Source organism: Mandrillus leucophaeus, unplaced genomic scaffold, assembly GCF_000951045.1.
Source record: "Mandrillus leucophaeus isolate KB7577 unplaced genomic scaffold, Mleu.le_1.0 Scaffold464, whole genome shotgun sequence".
NCBI lineage: Eukaryota > Metazoa > Chordata > Mammalia > Primates > Cercopithecidae > Mandrillus > Mandrillus leucophaeus.
The window spans coordinates 1,156,217-1,166,096 of NW_012104965.1; the positions used below are offsets into that span (position 1 = coordinate 1,156,217).

At 40.3% G+C, this 9,880-nt stretch overlaps 1 protein-coding gene across 1 annotated transcript in view; it reads right to left on the reverse strand.

The window, feature by feature from the left end:
- The window catches only part of SLC35D1 (solute carrier family 35 (UDP-GlcA/UDP-GalNAc transporter), member D1), a 60,564-nt gene extending 57,250 nt beyond the window's left edge, over positions 1–3,314 (reverse strand). Inside the window, exon 1 of the mRNA XM_011994977.1 lies at positions 3,265–3,314. The gene's annotated coding sequence lies outside the window, so the exon portion shown is untranslated. The remainder of the gene's footprint in view (positions 1–3,264) is intronic.
- Between the last annotated feature and the right edge of the window lie 6,566 nt (positions 3,315–9,880).

A 9,880-nucleotide genomic window follows, 5' to 3' on the forward strand; every position in this document is an offset into this window, starting at 1 on the left:
CGCCTCGACTCCCCGCTTGGCTGCCGCCCGTCCCCGCCCAGGGGCAGGGACGCCGGGGTTCACACCCCTGGAGACTTTGCTCGGGCATTGTGCAACGCGGGGTCAGAGGGTAGGGCCGCGCCGGGCTTAGCCTGGGCAGGGGTTAGAGAGGGCCTGGAGAAGGGGCAGCGGCGACCCCCCTGCCCGAGGCGGACAAAGAGAACCCGGGGGAACTACATCGGGACACCCGAGCGCCGGGCGGCAAACAGACGCTGCGTGACAGTCGCTCTGCGCCTGCGCACGAGCACGCCCCGGGTCTCCCCGCGGGACGAGTACCTGGGGCGGGGGGAGTCTGGTGGCCGAGGAGCTGGAAGGCCGTATTCTTCGGATAACCGCCGCAACATAAGTGCAGACCCTCCTCCCCTCTGTTACAGGTGGCCCGCCGAGTAGTTACAGTACATTGTGTCTAGACTAATTTTGAATACTCTTTTAGTCTCTCTTGCAGGGGGCCAAAACCCTTCAAAAGTATCAGATGTGGATCAATAGTAAACACTCAACGAAAATTTCATTCTGCAGTGCCTCTGGCTTCTTACATTTTCTGAACCCAGAAAACACCAAACAATACTTTCTTTTCAGATCGAAAGTTTTGTTTGTTGTTTTAAGAAAAATGTTGACATATCCCAAAAAGTAGCAAGATAAGCAGCTTGGGGATTGGTGAAAGCACAAGGTGTTTGGAGCCTAAAAGACTTGATTTCCAATTGTAGGAGTCCTAGAAATGACGACCCCCACACACACACTCCTTATTGTGTGTCTTGGACCAATTAGATGACCTCCTTGAACCTGATCTCTGTGGATGTATAGCTAGCAAAGAGCTAGTTTTCGGTAAATGGTAGTCATTATTGTATAACAGAAGCAAATCATTATGATCAGTTTAAGCAAATAAATTACATATTGAACTTTAATAGATTAAGAAAGAAGAACTTTGAATTATTTTTCTAAGTGCTTGGTCTGTATCTTTTTAAATTTCTTCTTTTTTTTATTTTTATTTTTACAGTTTGGTAAACCAGGTATAGTGGTTCACACCTGTAATACCAGCACTTTGGGAGGTCAAAGCAGGTGGAATGCCTGAGCCCAGGAGTTTGAGACCTTCCTGGGCAACATAGTGAGACCCTGTCTCTACAAGAAAATAAAAAAATTAGCCAGATGTGGTGGTGCACCCCTGTGGTCGCAGCTACTCAGGAGGCTGAGGTGTGAGGATGGCTTGAGCCCAGGAAGTCAAGGCTGCAGTGAGCTATGATCATGCTACTGCACTCCAACCTGGGCAACAGCACAAGACCATCTTAAAGAACTCAATAAATAAATTGTGGCAAAATATACATGATATAACATTTATCATTTTAACCCTTTTCGAGTATACAATTGAATGGCATCAACTGCATTCACATCGTTTTGCAACCATCATCACTAATCCATCTTTAGAACTTTTTCACCATCCCAAAGTGAAACTCTTTCCCCTTTAAACAATCACTCCCTGTTTCCCTACTTCCTTCCCTCTCTGCTATTAAGGAGTGTTCTACTTTCTGTCTCTGTGAATTTGACTACCCTAGGTACCTCATATGAGTGGACTCATGTATTTGTCCTTTTGTGATGAACTTACTTCATTAACATAGCGTCTTCAACGTTCAGCCACAATGTAGCATATGTTAGAATGTCCTCCTTTTTTAAGGCTGAATAATATTCAATTATATGTGTATAATTGGTTTATATCTTTTGAGTTACTTGAGAACACCTATGTTCTTCAAATGTTTCTTAAAAAACTGGCACACAGGATGAGGTTCTTAACGTAGCCTAAGGTGCTAGATAATGTGGTTCCTACCCACATCTCCAGAGGCACTATTCACATTTCCCTCCCCCAAGGTGCAGATAAATCAGCAACATGGGTTCAGGCTTCTGTGTCTTTACTCTCATTATTCCCTCCATCTGGACTGCTTTTTCTCTTCCTCCTCTCACCCAGCTCCTGAAAAAGTCTTACATTTCCTTCCGTATTTTGGCAGAACATTACCTCTTCTCTGGGCAGCCTTCCTTCACACTGCCCCCCGCTTCCCTCTACATAATTGATCTCTCTCCTTTGCACTTCTCCTACCGCATCTTTATATACCCCCTTTATAGAATATCCATCTGCTCCTGCTGCTATAACAAAATACCTGAGACTGGATAACATATAAAAAATAGAAATTTGTTTTCTCACACTTCTGGAGACAGAAGTCCAAGATCAAGGTGCCACCTTAACCACTGCATCCTCTGAAGGGGAAGAACACCATGTCCTCACATGGCAGAAGGGACAGAAGGTCAGAAAGGGACAGACACTGTGTGAAGCCTCTTACATAAGGCATGAATCCTACTCACAAAGGCAGAGCCCTCATGACTTAGTCACCTCCTAAAGGCCCTGCCTCTTAATAATATCACATTGGTGATTAAGTTTCGACATATGAATTTTGGAGGACACATACAGACCATAGCAAAGGGGCTTTGCATTACTTGTTTACATATCACTCTCTTCCACTAGACAGTTGCTTCTTGAGGACAGAGGCAGGCAAGGATGCCTAACACAGTTTAGATATTTTAGTCGATTGAATCAGTGGAAACAAGGAAAATGAGTAAATCTCTTCCTCGACTGTTAACTTCAAAAGGAAAAATAACTAAAACAGTATTTTAAGAAACATCCTTGTAGAAAAAATTATTATTATAGAAGTAACAATGCCCCTCATAATAAAAAGCAAATATATACATATATACACATTTTTACACATTTTAAAAAACCTATCTGGAATAGAACCAGAAAAGAACACTAATCCTCAAGCCACACACTGCCACTGACACTTAGTAGTTTTGTGACCTTGGGCAAATTACTAGACATCACTGTGCTTCAATTTCCGCACCTGTAAAATGAGGATGACAATAGTACCCACCTCATAGAGTTACGATGAGAATTAAATGAGTTAATGAATATGAAGTGCTTAGAACATAGTAAATATGAGTGTTTATTATAATTATTGTCACTAGTATTATTATGCAATCTTTCTCTTTTCACTTACTATTCCTTGATAGTCTTTCTGCAGCAACACTTAAACTCTACCTCATTCTTTTCAAAGGCCTCAGAGTATTCCATTAGTTGGATGCATCATCATGTAACCCTATAGACATTTAAGTTATTGCCATTTTTCAGTTTACAAACAATCCTTGTCCATTCAACTTTGTGTGAGTATAAATTTCTAGAAGTAGAATTGGTTAGTTAAGACTACTTTTTAATAGAAAATTAATAGAATTGAGAAAATTCCAAATTAACAACCTCCAAAGAGTTTATACTCATTTTTTATTCCTGCTAACACTGTATGAAAATGAAACCCTCTTGTATAAAGAGGGCAGCAATGGAGAACAATGGTAGAAGTGAGATAATATTTTAAGTTCTACCCCGTGGAAATATGAAATGCCAGGTATAAATTTTCAAAATCATAAGTTGTGATTACACAGAATAAAAATAAGAGTGCTGATCCAGGCAACTACTGTTTTTCTCAGCATAATTACTTTATTAATTAACAAATATTTAAGACCTATCACAGGCCAACAACTGCATTGGATTTTCTCAACCCCAGTAATGATTTGGTTGCTGTGGACCCTCAGTAAAATGCTGTGGAGTTTAGTGGAGTCAAGCATTCTTATTAGGTACCCACGAAGATACGATAGGTGCCATCTCTAGGAGGATTTTTATCTCTTTCCCATGTTATAGGTACTTAGACTTTTGGGTAAATTTTGGTATTTTAAGTCCTCAGATCTGTTTCCTAACCTCAGTAATATTAATCACAGAATTATAAATGAAGTATTTACGCATCATTGGGTGAAACAATAAATATTGAAATATATCTTAAAAGGTTGTTCAAGATAAGAAAGACTGAATTAAATGTTCTCACTTAGGTACACTTAGGTATTTGGAAAAGTCAACTTTGTGGGTTGATAAATTTTACATCTTACTGGTTAGAATTACTAGCAAAAACTCTTCTTTGTATTAAATCATGTCGTTTTATCAAAACATTGCCTTTAGTTATCCTGTTTTTCCATGAGGGAATGTTGATTCTGTACACAGTTTTTTAAAACATAACTTATATTACTTCTTTTCCCCACACTTCTCCCTTTCCCTTGACCCACTTGCTCCTCTCATAGTGGAATGTAGATAGGCCTCTTTTGTTTTCCACCTGCATTCACCAGTTTCCTATTTCACTGCCAGCCTAGATCATACCCGGTGACCTGCTGTGTTGCACAGCTGGTTACTTTACAGTCAAGGAGCAAAAGTCATACATGTTTCCTATTTGAACAATACTCTAAAAATTTTGAGAACCAGAGAGCATGGAGCTTCTCTGCAGTGTCTTGTACTTTTCTATATTGGGCTGCAAGGAATGAACTTATTGACCACTGATGATGAGCCTGGCAATGTGCTACTCTTGTAATTCATTATCTCATTTCACCCTAACCACTCTGAGAAGCAGGTGTGGTGAAACAACATATAAACAGGAAAACAAGGGCTGAGAGGGAGTATTAGACATACACTGCATCCCACAGCTCTAAGTGACTGTGTACAGATTTGGTCCTAGGTCTGTTTAGCATTTAATCTGTGTTCCTCCACTGGACACTCCTGCCTCCTTTGGGGCAGATGGACAAGACCTACTTTTGCAAGATGTTCTGACAATATCAATGCTTTCTTCAATGACCAAGTTTAGTGTTTATCAACCCTATGAAGAAGCATAAGCAGGATAAAGGAGCAGTAATGTGTTGAAGTCATAGTCAGTCATGACTCTCTCTATAATCACCCTGCAAGCACTCTTTAACCCCCACCAAACTAGTTTTACCGTCTCCACTACACTGAAGCTGTTCACTGCAAAGTTACCCATGACCTCCATGGGACTAAACCCAATGGACACTCTTAGTCCTCCTGCTTGACCACTCTACAGCATTTACATTGCTGATATTCTCACTTCTTTTAGCTATACTCTCTTCCCTTGACTTCTGGAGCCCCATACTCTCTGAAACCTCTCCTGGCACTCTGGCTGCTCCTTCTCATCCTGTTTTGCTGGTTCCTCCTCTTCTCACAGAGCTTTAAAGTTTTACATTCCTCAGGGCTCAGTCTTGGGTCCTCTTTCTTTATTCTGTGTATTCTTACTAAATCTCATTCCATTCCATAGTTTCAATTATGATTTATTGTTTGCCAATGCTTACCAAATCTACATTACTTATGTTCTCTCTAACTCCAAATTAATGTGTCTGACTGCCTCCTGAATATCTTCACTTGGATAACTCTCTGGTATGCTGCTCAACATGCCTGAAACTAATCTCGTCATTATCCCTTTAACTCCAACATTCTGCTTCTCTATTATACTTTACTGTATCAGGTAATGAATCCTGACAGTTGAGATCCTAGCTGTCTTATTTTGCCATCCAAATGGTTACTACTTTGCATTTATCAGATCAGAACAACATAATTTAATCAATGTGTTGAACCAGTATATTTTGTATGAGAATATTAAGATGATCGAGATCTCTGTGAACTATACTGTGGCAAAGAGTAAAAGATTGGATGTCAATCCAATGATGCTACACTGCTGGCCCTGACATGTAAGAGGTAAACTGTTTTAGTTGAACCCTATAAATTAATATAGAGACAAAACATTTGCCATGTTAGTAGCTACACACTAGGTGTCAGGAAATGTCATGTTGATTCGCCCTAGTACAAACATTACATCTGGAGCATCAACTAACATTGATTAAGTTTATAATTAAGTTTATAATCACACTCAGTTATTTGATAAGATTTTCCTTCTGCAGCAGACAAACAGATTATTTAAATGGAGATGTGATAGGATTCATCCTTCTTTCAAGTCTTTGATGATGGCACTAATCTCTGCAGTTCCTCTAAATATGTGGTATATCTTTTTTTGTACTGTCCTGAAAGGGAAGGAAAGCTCCAGAGGCTTCCTCTTTCTACTATCATGGTCCTTATTCCATTGACCACAGAGACACTGTAAGGATTTTACCAGCTGCCAAGCATATCTATTATGCCTAAACATATATCTCTTCCAATTAAAGAGCTGGAGACAAAAACACACAGTGGATTTGTAGACCTACTGAGCACATTGTGTTTCAAAGTTGGGCTAGGTCTCCAATTATCACCTGACCCACTTCTATAGTCTAAATGTGTGTGTCCCCCCCAACAAATTCATATATTGAAATTATCGTGTAAAAATAGAGACGAATCTCTAAGTAAAAAGGTTTTATTTGAGAATAGTATACAAGAAGTAGGATTGTAATTTGGGACCTATATACAAACCAGGATGACCTCCAGTATGTATGGAGAACAGAGCAAAAGGTTAGGATTTTATTGGAGAAAGAGGAGATTTATGCAACTTGTTTTAAAAGAAAGTTTTTTGGTGCTGGCAGCATCTTACAAGAGCTGGAGAGTTCTGATATGTGAATGTCAGTAGTCCTTAGGGAGGACTTGTCATCTTGGAGTTTCAGTTAGGCCTTTACATTTAGAATTGGGTTTGTGAGTCAGTGTGTCAGGCATGTGTTCTTGTGTAAGCGGCTAGCTGTCCTTGTGCTGCCAGCTGTCTTTGTGTGACTCACGTAGTAAACTGTTTTGGAAAAATGTCTTGTGATAGTTTGTGTTATCAGGCAAGTTGTGTGTGAGAGCCCTACCAGCATGGCCTTCCCTAGCTCCATTTTGCTAGAGTTTGACAGAAGTGACTACATTTTGAATCTGACAATGTTTACAAAATCCTAACCTCTAAGGTGATAGTTTTAGGAGGTGAGGCCTTTAGGAGGTCATTTGGTCATGAGGGTGAAGCCTTCATGAATAGAATTGGTAGCCTTACAAAAGAGCCCTGAGAGAGACCCCTCACCCCTTCCATCATGTGAGGACACAGCTAGAAGACACCACCTATGAACCAGAAAGCAGGCACTCACCAGACACCAAATCAGCCTGCATCTTGATCTTGGATTTCGCAGCCTTCAACTGGGAGAAATCAATTTCTGTTGTTTATAAGCTACCCAAAGAATAATATTTCATGAAAACAGCTTGAACTGACTAAGACACTACATAAGCCCCCAGTGTAACTAGTAGACTGCAGGGTTGTGAGTGCCCAGGAATTAGTATCCATTGGCCAGTGCTCCCACTGTTAAAAGAGGCTCAAAAGGACTTGACAATTCAAAATTCTTAACCCCATTTAAGCCCAAACAAATGTGTACTCATTCCAAGTTTTAGGGTCATTTTCTTTCCTTTTTTTTAAACTTATACGTGAAAGACCTAACAAGGTTGTAAATTCAACTGATGTTGTAAAAGTTGTAACTGGCCAATTAAGTCTTTTTTTATTTTTAACAATATCAGCCCTGTGGCTGCAAGAAAAGAGAGATTCTTTTAGGACTGCTATAGAATCATTTTGGCACTCTAATGAGACTTTATAAAGAATGTAAAGACCCAAGTTTGTTATTCTTTTTGTATGTGTTTTATTAAACTCAAGAATCTATCTCACACCATAGTCCTCACAGGCATTACTACTGCTAACAGTTAGACGCAGCAGGCACATGCTCCTAAGGCACTTGGTTCAGTAGGAATGTCATCACAATTAACTGCAGGTGACAATTTAATGAATCATGATACTTCTGCATGACATGGATTACCAGAATTTATTTCACATTAGTGGGGAGCTCAGCACTTCATTCAAGCTCAAGGACGAAACCAAACAAATCCCAAATACCCAACTTCTAAGTCTTTTCTAGTACCAATTTCTATATCAATCAAGGTCCAGTCAAGAGACAGGAAACCACACACGTTATTTGATTCGAGGTAATTCTACATTAAAAAATGTTAACTAGGTAAATGAAAGCTTAAAAAGAAACACTTCAGAAGTCTCCCAAACCATAAGGTATCATGGAGGTAGCAACTGCAGGAAGGGCTGAGGGAACAATGGAAAGAGGCTAGAATTATCAAAACTTAGAAACTTAGAGGAGGAACTCCAATAGCTAAAACTCAGACTTCTGAGGAAGAAATGCTGCTCAAGTGATTCTAGGGTCTTTGGGTTCAAAAGAGGATCCCCATAAGCCTGAAATTCAGACCCTTAAAGAGAGAACACTATCTGGTTAGTGCTGTTGGCTCAGTGTGGACATGGAGGTGGGAGGGGAGTAGGGGAGGGAGGGGTAGGAGGGTAAGTGCACCGGGAACACAGTGCTGTGATATAGGCTGTTCTCTAAATTTAGGGAAAACTGCAAACTGCATTCAGCTACTGCTATGGGAAGAACTTGCTACTTCTGAGACAAAGAATCATTGCTAGACTCATGCCACCAGGAAGCACATGGGAAGAAACATTTCCTTTCTTCTCCTCCAGCTACCCAGTATCCCTCTAGTGCCACGTGTGGAAGAGTTTACATAGAACCAGCCAGCAAAGCAGAAATGTGTTTTGCAGAATACAAGCATCAGCTTCACAAAGTAGAATATAGAAAAGTAGGTTTGGAGCTGAGAGACAATTAATACGTGGCACACCCATTTTAGTAAAGGTGTCGCCATCTGCCAAGTTGCCACCTTAGAAGTCTAGTAGTCATTCTCAGAGCCTGTCTCTTCTAACTTGCCATATATAAGCTGCTAAATATCTCTCAAGTCTGAATCCACTGCCATAACCATCATCATCAAGACGTCTGCAATGACATCCTAACTAGTCTTCAGGCTAGATGACTCTCCCCCTCCAATTCATTCTGTAAAAATACAGATCTGGGCCAGGCACGGTGGTTCGCACCTGTAATCCTAGCACTTTGTGAGGCCAAGGCTGGTGGATCACAAGGTCAGGAGTTTGGGACCAGCCTGGCCAACATGCTGAAACCCCATCATACTAAAAATACAAAAATTAGCTGGGCATAGTGGCGGACGCTTGTAATCCCAGCTACTTTGGAGGCTGAGGCAGGAAAATTGCTTGAACTCTGGAGGTGGGGGTTGCAGTGAGCCGAGATCACACCACTGCACTCCAGCCTAGGCAACAGGGTGAGACTCCACCTCAAAAAAAAATAAAATAAAATAAAAAATAAATAAAAATGCAGATCTGGTTATTAGAATAAAATATATCTCCTGCTTTATTTCACAATACTCTCAGTTTGGCTCTCCCTTCTGTATTTATGCTTGTTGTTCTTTTACTTTGTCAAACACATCTTCTCATTCTTTGACCTTTGCATCTGTTCATCACTTGGCTTATGGACTAACCTCCCATTCCTACAAACTCCAGCTTCCTCCTCTGGCTGACTGCTTTAAGTCCCAAGTAAAGTACATAATATTCAGTGAGGTCTTCCTGAGCCCCAGATATCATTCCTAAATGCTCCTTTAGAGGCATAATAATTTGAGTTACTAATTAAAATATTATTTTCCTCCCCTCTGCCTAGTGCCTTACCCTCACCATTCACATTCGAGCCATAATGCATAGGCTGCTGTTTATCCCTGATGGTTGCTATTGGAGTGTACTCAGATGTATGATGCAGGTTCTTAGATTCTGTACTTAAAATTTAATGGTGCATAAATATTTTAGAATCTTTTTTCCCCTGCCTATTCATTCTAAACTAGATAAACAATTTTGAAACCTCTACTCTCACAGTCTTCCCCAACTTAGTTGATGGACATACTATCCTTCCAGTTGCTTAGAGCAAAAACCTTTAATTCCTCTCTTTCTCTCACAGCCCACATCTAACCTTCAGCAACTTACATCGCTATCTTTAAAATAGATCTATATTCCAACATTTATTACTTCCTGTACTCATGCCTTAGTCCAAGCCACCATCTGCTCTTGCTGAAATACTGTAATTGTCTCATCATTGGTTT